This window comes from Pinus tabuliformis, chromosome 2_2 (genome assembly GCF_031772625.1).
Source record: "Pinus tabuliformis cultivar Carrire ecotype Pingquan chromosome 2_2, CPIR1, whole genome shotgun sequence".
NCBI classification, from domain to species: Eukaryota; Viridiplantae; Streptophyta; class Pinopsida; order Pinales; family Pinaceae; genus Pinus; species Pinus tabuliformis.
This window is the reverse complement of record NC_142300.1, coordinates 363,719,125-363,732,632: the sequence shown is the minus strand read 5'-3', so window position 1 is coordinate 363,732,632 and position 13,508 is coordinate 363,719,125.

Genomic DNA, 13,508 nt, shown 5'->3' with positions numbered 1-13,508 from the left:
TCTAAGCACTATGACATCAATATAAATAGAAAAATCAAACCAAAAATTTCATAATATTTTAAATAACACAATTACATATTTTATCAAATAAATTGCATTTTCAAAATGTGTTTAAATAATTTTTTATTAAATAAAAATTAATTATTTTATTTAAAATAACTTATTTGTTAAAATAATACTATTAATTATATTTGAAATAATTTGTTAATATAAGTAAAGTGAACATTTTATTTATATAAGTAAAAACTTATGTAAAATGGTATTTATATATCTTATTAAAAAACAAACTTTATAAAATGGTATTTATATGTCAGTTCATGCACCTTTCATAAACATTGAAATTGCATTATGTGTGATTGCAATGTAAATATGTTCCGAATGGATGTGTAATTACTTTCATACTTAATATAGAGTTGAGAAATGAAATTTAAAAAGATATTAAAAAAATATATTTCAATATAAATTTTAAAGACAATATTTTAGCATCAATTATAAATATAATATTTCATTGTCCCTTTTAAATAAAATACTTAAATATCAACTATATATATAGCAGAGATATTGGCTCTGTGGGACATCATCTTATGTGCAAAATGGTTGGACATTGGAGATTGATGTATTTGGTGACTCCAAGGTGATCGTCTAATGGGAAAATCAATGAGTCTCTCTAGTTGCTTGTGACCTCTCTCATTGGATGGATAGGATTCAAACTTTGATTAGGTCCTCTAGAATTTTCATTTCTCATATCTATCAGGAACAAAACACTGCAGCAGATCCACTATCAGAGGCAGGGTGCGTTTAAGACCCAGGGAAGATTTATTATTGTTGGAAATAATACTGAGAGGGGGGGGGGGGGGGTGGTGAATCAGTATTAGTCAAGTCAATAATCTTTTTCTTTTCATACTCAATCTTATATACGCTACTTCAATGAAGGTAACTCACATGTACATGCAACTGTGTTTAAGGAAACTAGCGTATATCGAGAAAACTTATAATTCAGTTAATTCATCATATGTTTATCTTTTAATCTATGCATCGGTACTTTAAGAAACATTAAATAGTAACCATGTGCAGTTAATAATAGAATGAATCATCACACATAAGCAACACACATGAACACCAAGATTTAAGGTGGAAACCCAATGTGGGTGAAAGCCACCTGTTGATGTCATCTCTATCTTTTTTTAATAATAAGAAGATCTGTTTACAACATTGCACTGGTGCAGACTCATACCAGTACGCAGACTTCTACCTGCAGAAGGTTACTACCTTCTCTCATTCTCCAGCTTCTACTGGAAGGGAGCTACAACCCCCTAGCTCTTGTACTAGCTGATATGTTTACTAGTAGGTAGGCGCTGACCTACAGAAGACTACAACCTTCTCTCTTCCTCCAGGGACCACGTTTCATAAATTTTCAGACTGGATACTCCTGGAACACAACACCATAATCTGAAGGCCACGTTTCATCCAATTTTCATACTGGACCCATCAATAACATTGAGGCTTAGAATCAATCATTATTGCAATACAACCATCAACTACATCTGCATCAGCCAATCACTGAAACTCAATCATTACTTTCTGAATCAACCAAACTTAATCAATCACTGACAGCCTCTAAACCTCTGACACAACTGAATCAATCATTCATTTATACTTAATCGACTTCAACAAATCAACTGGAACAGAGAGATCACTGTAACTAGTACACATATCTAAACCCAGTAAACTGCATCATCATTCAGAACCAGCTGTAACCTCAAAACTATGCATCAGAGTGTATACGCAACTTGGAAGAGCCAAACCAGCATGTATACACAACTTCATCAAAGCGAACCATCGTATAGATCTACAAATACTTACTTATAACTTCGTTGCACTTCCCGACATCAGACATACCCAGATCATCACATATAAAGGATAATACATGTGTTAGCAATCATATCATCTCATATAAAGGATAATACATGCGTTAGCAATCAGATCATCCTATATAAAGGATAATACATGTGTTAGCAATCAGATCATCACATATAAAGGATAATACATGTGTTAGCAATCATATCATCACATATAGAGGATAATACATGTGTTAGCAATCAGATCACATAATGATGAGTCATTATGATCCTGATCCATTATTAGATCTCATCCATCATCACTGAAGCAAATCACAATCAATCAATCTAAACATTGTTACCAAAATGTAATCACTAGAACATAAAGCAAAACCCAGAACTTTGCATCTACAACTAGAACCAACTTTAACTTCAAACATCATAGTTCATAAGGTATATGCTACTTCGATGTGTCGAACCAGTGTGTATACGCGCTTTTACCAAAGCCAACCAATGCATACATCTGCAAATCTAAATTTAGAGTTCTGCAGCTATTCCAGACTGTAGTCATACCCAGATCATATCGTTTATAGAATAATATATGCGTCGGTATTCAAATCTAGAATATACATGAGAAAAAACACATAATGATAGTTCATTTTACGCCTTAAGATCCCGATCCATCAACCATCATCAACCACATAGGTGCATCCTTAGATCAGTTCAAGCAAAGCATCAAAAGCTCATACCCTGCATACTGGATCTCACAATTCATCAGATATTCAATACTTGCACACCTTGGCCTAATGATCTTCTCCTCCTTTTATAGTTTTAGGCCTTTCTCAATACCATGGATCAAAACCACTTAGGACCAATACCTTGGACCAAATACCTAGGGTCAATACCTCGGACCAGATACCTTGGACTAATACCATGGACCAAATTCTTCAGACCAAAAACTTAGTTTTCCAAGGTATACGTGCTTTTCCTTCCATGAAAGTGCGTGTGTACGTATACGCGACTTGAATACAGTGAACTTGCGTGTATACGTAGCTTGGTCAATGTGAACCTGCGTATACCTCTCTTTCTTCATTCTATGAAGACTGATCTGTAATTCTTTGATGTTTTCCTACTATACTTTGATCTTTCATCTGAGTGAGTTTCCTTCTGAACTGATTCCTTGAAGCTGCCCTACATTTCATCACATCTGTAAACACTATTGTCATGCATTCTGTCACATCTGATATCCCTTTTGTAGATTCATCTAGTTACCATATACAAGTGAGTTGTTCTGCTAAAAGTGGGTTTCCATCAAGTACAACACATGCATCATAATGCCAACAATCTCCCCCTTTGGACTTGATGGCAACAACAACACCAAGTCACTCTCCCCCTTTGACATCAAGGGCAAAGGGTGGACCAAGATATTCTCCCCCTTTGATATCAAGAGAAAAGGGCAGACCAAAATGAAGACTTTCATATCTGAATAGCTGAGTATTAATCATGCTCCCCCTAGGCACATGTTGAATTCTCTGATTGAACTCCCCCTTTGTTCATGTTGAGATGTACTGTATCATCCATGCTCCCCCTGAGCACATGCAGAGTCTGCAAATATTTTCAAGAAAAAATAACATGACTCTATAACTCAACTATGTGAGTTTGACCTTCCTATCACCAATGACTCATACATACATTCATTCTCCCAACCAAGTGGGGATATACCAAACTTGACTCATCCACCCAACCAAGTGGGGATATACCAATTGTTTATACATGACTGAAATATTACATCATCCTTCCCATGCATAGTGGGGGTACAAATTACATCATATGACCAAAAGGGACTCATCAAAAGACTACAATAGACAAAGACAAATTATTACATCATGGGTCTTGATATGACCTTTACATCGAATGATATACATGACATTTATAACAGAGACCAAATATCTAAACAAGACCATGATAGTCATCAACAACTATCATACACCATGTATGATCTACTCCATAAGCATCTGTCAACAGCATCCAGACTAGCAACCTGTATATGTCCATGACAGTGTAAATATCATCAACCTATGACAAAGTATGTCTGCATATAGATATCAATTCATCCTCTTGATCTCATCAAGATCAACTTGCTTCGTTTCTTTAGTAGAAAGAGCCTTATCATAACCTTCCATGAATCAACTCAGCATATGTCATATCTCCAAGCAGTAACACAAAATCATTCACACCATATCATATGTGAAAACACCATAGTCATCACATTATGATCTTTCACATCATCATCAAGAACTGCATGATCTTTCCACAAGAACCTTCAATATATCAACCATGTATCATCACTAGGGAACATCCCACATCTGATAGGCATTAACCATGATAATCAACATATGTGAGTATCAACCTATCACCATAAGATAATATAACTCATCATCATTATGTGGTTAAGTAAGCCATGTCTTCGAATATCCATGTCTTCAAATAGCTATGTCTTCATGTGACCTGCAATAACACCATTCTCTTGGCCAACCAACAATATGCAACTTAAGTAATCATCCATGTATCCATCATAAAGAGATAGTAATATGTATCTAGCAAACCATGAGCTCAGGGTCATTTGTCAATATTTCTTGATATCATCAACAGCAACAATCCTCAACCATGTGAGAGCCAAGAACTATAGGAATCCTGCATCATAACTGCACCATATGAACTTTATGCATCTTTGAAGGCATGATGACAGTGACATCATCAATTAATGAAGTTGTGTACTCAAGATTTGTACTTCTCCTTGTCCTTATGAATATCACCATGTAAGCAACATATATGTACTATATACATCATCAAAAAGTCATCCACAATCATCCATAAATCTGATCTGAATAACAACTATGTAACCCCAATCAATACAAATATCATCTGAGATTTCATCATGGGCAACTCATAATCGTCACATAGCAAAACACTTAAGCTTCATCATCATTGATTAGATACCAAAGACTTCTTAACATAATGCCAACAATGCTTTATTAGAAGCATAGCATGTTCTCCCCCTGAACCTATTCCACCTGTTCACTGTCAGATCTAACTATTGCATATATCAGTAAGAAGTATTAAGGTATCATCATCAATCAGATATACATCAAGTCATCAACAACTTGTGAGGATCAAAACACTTCTAAATAACATCCATAGACTGTAGTTATCTATGACAGAAAATATAACTGATAATTGTCTGAATCATATCACATCAGTTTTTATGAGACTGTCCCACAACATTTTTCTCAAACTACATATACACGAATGTGCAGCTTCAAACTCACGTATATACGCAACTTGTCTTCATGAAACTTGTGTATGAGATTTAGAACATTGAAGTTTCATACTTTCGGCTTCCCCTGAGTCTATCATGTTTGTACACTATGCCATGCCACATTTTTTTGACTGTACTTCCTTCTTCTTCCATATCTTTGAGTGTGAAGATGTTTTCTCCTTTTGGTATGGTGCCCGAAATTTTCTTCTGCATTCCTTTGCTATATGTCCAAACTTGTTACATGCATAATATCTTACATGTTTCATATTTCTTCTATAGCAGTCAATGGCTTTGTGACCAAACATATTGCAAGAAAAACAATATCCCTTAAAGTACCTAGAAGTTGATGATCTTTCTGTGTGATGGTCTTGAACCATTCTACTTTCGCATCTCGCTGCAACATGTCCAAGATTATGACATATAAAACATTCAACATTATTCATTTGAGGAAATAACCGACTATCACTTCCATATTTAGGAGTAAAATATTTTCTTTGAAGAATTTCTTTCCTTGGTTGTTGATGGGATTGACCTCTCATCTCCTTGTTGAGAATTTCAGATTTTGCATTAGAGTTCCTTGCCTTACTTTGTGAGCTAGATTCACCTTCAACAGATTCATGAAAACCAAGATCATTTTTGATGGCAGGATACCTTTGATTACTAAAAATATCATCCAAAATCTTAGTACTATCTTGAAATTGTAAAAGTTTATCCTTTTCTCCTAATTTACCTTTTAGGATATTTACCTCAACTTGATATTTCTCTTCCTTTTCAAGATACTGTTTCTTCATGATTTCTTCAGCTTTTCTTCCTTGTTCCATCTGTTGCCTTAATTCAAAAAATTTGTTTTCTTGTTATTTAAGAGCTTGGAGTAGATCTTCATTCTGCTTATTTGATTTTTCAAGATCTTCTTTTAGAGAGAGGATCTTAGCTTCAAGACTTTCATAGTAACTGGATCTGTCTTTGAGTTTCTTGATTATTGTGCTCCTTTTATTTACTTCATTTCTTAATGATGTCACTTCATCCTGCAGCTTTTGACATTGATCTTCCTTTTCCTTGTACTGCTTCCTTACTTTGATTCCTTCCTCTTTTAGTTTGGTAACTTCTTCTTTGAAGGCGCGCTCCCTTTTATCCAATAGATCTTGTTGATCTCTTATTTTGTCTGTGAGCCTTTTAAATTCTGCCTCTATTTGATATCTTTCTCTCTCACCCATAAGGGCAAGTTTAGTAGTTTCTCTATCACTTTCATCATCTTCAAATGGACAAAGAAATGTATCACCAGAGGATAACAAATTCATACCCGATAGTTCTTTTGTTTGTTCATCTTCATTCTGAGGTGATTCTGAATCTAAAGAGTTGCTTCCACATAATCCCCAATCGACTCTCCCACTTTCATAGTTCCTTTTAGATGTCTTCTTCTTCTGAGGCGCTTTCTTCTTTAGCTTCTTTCCCATTGTTCTACGGATCTCCTTCAAGCGATCAAGCTTCTACCAAATGACCTGCTCTGATACCAATTGTTGGAAATAATACTAAGAGGGGGGGTGAATCAGTATTAGTCAAGTCAAAAATCTTTTTCTTTTCATACTCAATTTTATATACCTACTTCAATGAAGGTAACCCACGTGTACATGCAAATGTGTTTAAGGAAACCAAAGTATATCCAGCAAACTTATAATTCACTTAATTCATCATATGTTGATCTTTTAATCTGTGCATCAGTACTTTATTAAACATTAAACAATAACCATGTGTAGTTAATAATATAATGAATCATCACACATGAACACCAAGATTTAAGGTGGAAACCCAATGTGGGTGAAAACCACCTGCTGTTGTCGTCTCTGTCTTCTTTTAATAATAAGAAAATATGTTTACAACATTGTACTGGTGTAGACTCATACCAGTATGCAGGCTTCTACCTGCAGAAGGTTACTACCTTCTCTCCTTCTCTAGCTTCTACTGGAAGGGAGCTACAACCCCTTAGATCTTGTACTAGCCGATATGTTTACTAGTACGTAGGCGCCGACCTACAGAAGGCTACAACCTTCTCTCTTCCTCCAAGGACCACGTTTCATAAATTTTCAGATTGGATACTTCTAGAACACAACACCATAATCTGAAGGCCACGTTTCATCCAATTTTCATGCTGGACCCATCAACAACATTGAGGCTTAGAATCAATCATTATTGCAATACAACCATCAACTACATCTGCATCAACCAATCACTGAAACTCAATCATTACTTTCTGAATCAACCAAACTCAATCAATCACTGAAAACCTCTGAACCTCTGACACAACTGAATCAATCATTCATTTATACTTAATTGACTTCAACAAATCAACTGGAACAGAGAGATCACTATAACCAGTACACAAATCTGAACCTAGAACACTGCATCATCATTCAAAACTAGTTGTAACCTCAAAAATATGCATCAGAGTGTATACACAACTTGGAAGAGCCGAACCAACGTGTATACACAACTTCATCAAAGCGAACCAGCGTATAGATCTGCAAATACTTACTTATAACTTTGCTGCACTTCCCGACATCAAACATACCCAGATCATCACATATAGAGGATAATACATGTGTTAGCAATCAGATCTAGGCCATCGGATCACATAATGATGAGTCATTATGATCCTGATCCATTATTAGATCTCATCCATCATCACTGAAGCAAATCACAATCAGTCAATCTGAACACTGTTACTAGAATGTAATCACCAGAACATAAAGCAAAACCCAGAACTCTACATCTACAACCAGAACCAACTTTAACTTCAAACATCATAGTTCATAAGGTATACGCTACTTCGATGTGTCAAACCAACGTGTATACGTGCTTTTACCAAAGCCAACCAGTGTATACATCTGCAAATCTAAATTTAGAGTTCTGCAGCTATTCCAGACTTTAGTCATACCCAGATCATATCATTTACAGAATAATATATGCGTCATTATTCAGATCTAGAATATACATGGGCAAAAACACATAATGATAGTTCATTTTACGCCTTAAGATCCCGATCCATCAACCATCATCAACCACATAGGTGCATCCTTAGATCAATTCAAGCAAAGCATCAGAAGCTCATAACCTGCATACTATATCTCACACTTCATCAGATATTCAATACTTGCACACCTTGGCCTAATAATCTTCTCCTCCTTTTATAGTTTTAGGCCTTTCTCAATACCATGGACCAAAACCACTTAGGACCAATACCTTGGACCAAATACCTAGGGTCAATACCTCAGACCAGATACCATGGACCAAATTCTTCGGACCAAAAACTTAGTTTTCCAAGGTATACGCACTTTTCCTTCCGTGAAAGTGCGTGTGTACATATACGCGACTTGAATATAGTGAACCTGCGTGTATACGCAGCTTGGTCAATGGTGAACCTGCGTATACCTCTCTTTCTTCATTTTGTGAAGACTAATCTGTAATTCTTTGTTGTTTTCATGCTATACTTTGATCTTTCATCTGAGTGAGTTGCCTTTTGAACTGATTCCTTGAAGTTGCCCTGCATTTCATCACATCTGTAAACAGTATTTTCATGCATTCTGTCACATCTGATATCTCTTTTGTAGATTCATCTAGTTACCATATACAAGTGACTTGTTCTGCTACTAGTGGGTTGCCATCAAGTACAACACATGTATCATAATGCCAACAATTATTCTATTTTTTTGCAGGGTCATTTTTCATAGGTTAGGGGATATTGACATCTGAGGGAGGTCATCCTACTATGCAAGTTTATTTTTTGCTCTTCTATGCTATGTGAAAGTCTAAGGCTGAACATTATTGGGTTTTTGTCCTTTTTTGGGATTCTGGACAGAGGAAGGCATCCATATCTTGTTGTTTTTTGTTGGACTATGCATAATAAGTAGCTCATTTTTTCTCCGTGTATTTAGTGGTAGGGAGATCCAGAGATAGTTAATTTTTTATTAGGTCGGAGTATCTATATTTTTTACAATGTCATATGATTTTTGCTGTCTCATTTTGTGAAGAAAGAAGGACAAGAAGATATGTAAACTTTTGTTTTGTTTGAATGAAAACAAAGTTAGTTTTTGATCTTTTATATAGAGAGAGAGAGAGATATATATAACAACTGAAGTAGAAATTTATTATTGTTAAAATATTTCAATGATGTGTACATGAGGAAAATGTCTAATTCCTTTCATATTTTATATGGAATAGATAGGTGATATATATAGATATATATATATATATATATATATATATATATATATATATCTATTTTGAGTTGAGAAGGGTAAAATGTTTAAAAGTACAATTCCTTTTAAAAATAGAAAATTTGATAAAATGATTATACCTCTAAAAATTTAATACCTTTCAATGTATGATATATTCAAAGTTAACATTAATATTAATTAAAACATTTTAATAGTGTGAATATAAAAGAGATAAATATATATATATATATTATTTTTTAAGTAAAGTTGAAAAATAATATATATATATATCTATTTTAATTTTAAATTTGTTTTCTAAGTTATTACAAATATATTATAATAATTAATTTTTTCTTTCTTTCCATCCATTTAACATAGTAGCCACTCTTATATCACAACCTTGTTTATCTTTTACTTTAATTAATTAAATAATTATTTTTATTTTTTATTAAATATATTATAACCGGAATCACATATCACATCATAATAATGTGCAAAATAAAATAAAATAACATTACCACCAAATAATTCTAGTTGTATATAGACACTTACCCAATATTCACGTAACTCTAGTTATATATATACACTTACCCAACATATTTTATTTCATAAAGGAAGAGAAAGTCGGGAAGCACGAGGATTCATTCCGTGGGCATGTAGGTTTAGTTGTTGGTACGATTTTTATAATTTATATTAAGGAATCATGTCCACGCCCAAATCACTAATAGAATAGGTTTAGCCCCAGTTGTCATTAAAATCCATGTGCTCACTAGCGAGGAAACGATGGTTATTATCTAATCCAAACTCTACTCATATCAAAAATAAAGATATGGTTGACTTTTTGTATCGTCTTTTTATAATATTGGTTATTATATATAAATAAAATAGGTAATTGAATAGTCATGTTACAATTTGCAAAAATAAAATAAATAAAAGTAATAAGAGAGGTTTCCTCTGCCCACATAGATTTTCGTTGCTACATTTATTTATCAAATTACATATTAATTTAGTATCTTAAATATGTTTGAAATATATTTATTAATAGAATCATGGTATTCTAATGGAATAACATTTTTTTTTAATTTCAAGTCTATATTGAGTAGATTTGATATCTATATAATTTTATCATTGATTGATAACAATTTTTTGTGTTTTTGTTGGTTTTTTTTTTTTTTATTACAAAATGATTATCATTAATTTTAAAGTTGTGTTTAAGTATTATTTTGATTAGGTTTTTTTTTTGCATTTTCTTTATCCATAATTAACAAGTGGCTATCTATTTAAAGGCCGCATTTACTCATATCAATGTCCTAGATGTTCCTTAGTAAAAATAGTGATGATAAATGGCAAGTTCTAGATATTTGGGTGTGTGTGTGTGAGTAAAAGAGAGAGAAAGAGAGAAAGAGAGTTACCCAAAATCAATCCACCTCTTCCCTATATTAAATGATCCCTTCTTAAACACATTTTAAGTTATATTAAGTTGAAAGTGCTTAGAGGTTGGATTTCATGGCTCCTTGCGGATAATTAGCAATAGAATAAAGGAACAATTTCTTCTTAGTAGATGATGTGGGAAGGTAATGAAAACCACTGAATCTCTTCATGACAGTGGCTCCAAGCAACAATTTGGAAGATTGAGCAATCTTGTGTAGATTGAGTTAGTAAGGATTAAACCTTTTCTAGATGAGTATTATGGATCAAGCTGAAGATGAAGAGGGTGGGTGTGTGACACAAATGGAAGATGAAGAGGGTGGGTGAGTGACACAAATGGAACATACAGGAGGGTGATGTTTCCTAGCAAATGTCAAATGCCATATATGCATCATAGCCAAACTTCTCACATGACACCTTTTTATTAGAAGATTGGAATAATTGATTATTATAATTTACATTAGGTTTAGACTTTGAAAACTTCTCATTCCTTGATACCAAACCAACCCTACGTAGCTTGTGTTTCATTGTTTGCTTATTTTTCGTACTCAAGTGTTTAACCCTTAGTATATGATAGAAAAATGTTTATGTGATAGGAAGGGCAATGAAAAGACATGAGAAAGGATATAGGCAAGGGAGGGGTCCTATATAGTTTTCTATTACTACATTCTATTTAAATTATTATAATAAATAAATACATTAGAAAATACGTAAAGGTAAAGGATTTTTCTAAATCCATGGTTGCAATTCATGTGCTTGGGACTTTTCCTTAAGACATAATCATTTTATACTTTGAATTAAACCTTGTGACAGAAGCAATCATCACATGTCAATTGTGACAAGTGTACACCTGGACTCTAGTCCCCCCTTACTCTACACCTCATGATAATTCACCATTAAATTAGACTAATACACATTATTATAACCAAAACAAACTGTATTTTTCATTTGAACTCACTATTTTTTATTTATTTACCTTCCCTTTCCTTCTTCATTTTTTTTCATTTATTATGATTTCATTAGTAAACATATATGTCTTTTAGGTCATTGCTTTTAAAATATTGCAATTTTAAGCCCCAAACCAAAAAGAGTGTTATTAGTACCACCTCTATTTTGATTCAAGAGTTGATTTTAAGGTTTTAGTTGCAAGGATAGAAAATGTCAAGGCTATGATTTAAAAAAAAAAAAGTGATTTTAACTCGATGAAAAAAGAGTGTCTTTATTAGAAGCATCAATTTTTTGTTTGTGGATCGATTTTAAGAATTTGCTTGCAACCCTTGCAACTGTTAGGTCCATGATTTCAAAAAAGTTATAACTTTAACCTCAAGAAAAGGTTATTATCAATGCCACTTTTCAATTCATGGATTGAGTTTAAGCTTTTTGTTGGCAACATTACAAGGTTATTAAGGCCATGGTTGCAAAAGGTATTAATCCCCCCCCCACACCCCTCCAGAAAAGTTCCTAGTGGTATAACCACTTTTGATTTATGGATTTATTTGGTGATTTTGACGCACAAATATGGGATTTTAGGGCTACATTTCTTGTTTTAATGTCATAGTTCTCATCTCGATAACTATGTTCTATGTGGAGAAATAAATCTCTTAGAATGACACATTCTATGGTTTTGAAAGGAAGGATTGGAGTTGTTCTCTACTCTCTAGATACTGTGTAACAACCCTAGGTTAAAAGTTCATGTAATAAAGTTAATAACAAATCCAATATAAAGTAGCAAGGTTTTACAACCACAAATTGGCATCATAACGCATGGTTAACACTACTACATAACAAATCTAACATGAAGTAGCAAGTTTCTACAACCACAAATTAGCATCATGTGCACATTTATCAATGAATTCACAATCCATCTCTTATCTAATATATATTGTGTGCTTGTTGAAATACAATTTATAATTCACAAGAATAAAGTACTTCTCTACCAAGTCCATATTTCTACATCATTGGGTTAAAACATTAAAATGACACAATCTAACTAATAGACGAAATGTATTTTTTGGCCAGAGCCTAGCAATACAATTTCTAGTGAAATTATGATTTTTTGTTATTTAAAATGCACTTTTGAAGGCATAAATGGATTCAACACCCTAAAAATCCCATGAGGCATTCAATATTTACAAATTAAACAATTTAAACTTATGAACTTTAAAAATCTATATTGAATTTTGGACAAAAGTGACCTGCGAAAAAAAATCCTAGAAAATGGCCATTTTATCTCTTAGTTAGACTACACACACTAAAATTCCTCATGACAAGAAAGTCACATGATCATGCATTATTTTCTCCATATTGACCAACCCATTTTATTCGTTTATCAAAGAGATGACCCATGTGACTTGTTAGTGTAGAAATACATGTGTCCATACAATGCAATGAAATTGGATCAATTTGGTAACCATGCACAAATCCCAAAACAATTTTAAATATAAAAATATGTTTTTCAATAGTTGTAGATTATTTGATAATAGTTTAGGAGTTTTTGATATTGGAGATGAGGAGCGATAGAGAGGACCTCTAGGGATTCGTCTAGTTTCAGGCATGGGGGTGTTGGAACAGGGTCCCCTCAGTCAAATTTGATAAAATATTTTAAAGTCTCTACATTTTGAGGAGAGGAGCGCGTAGGTCAATAGGATTCAAGGGGTTTTAGGAAGGTCAAAACCCCTTGCATTTTGGTATTGTTTTGAGATCCACCCATGG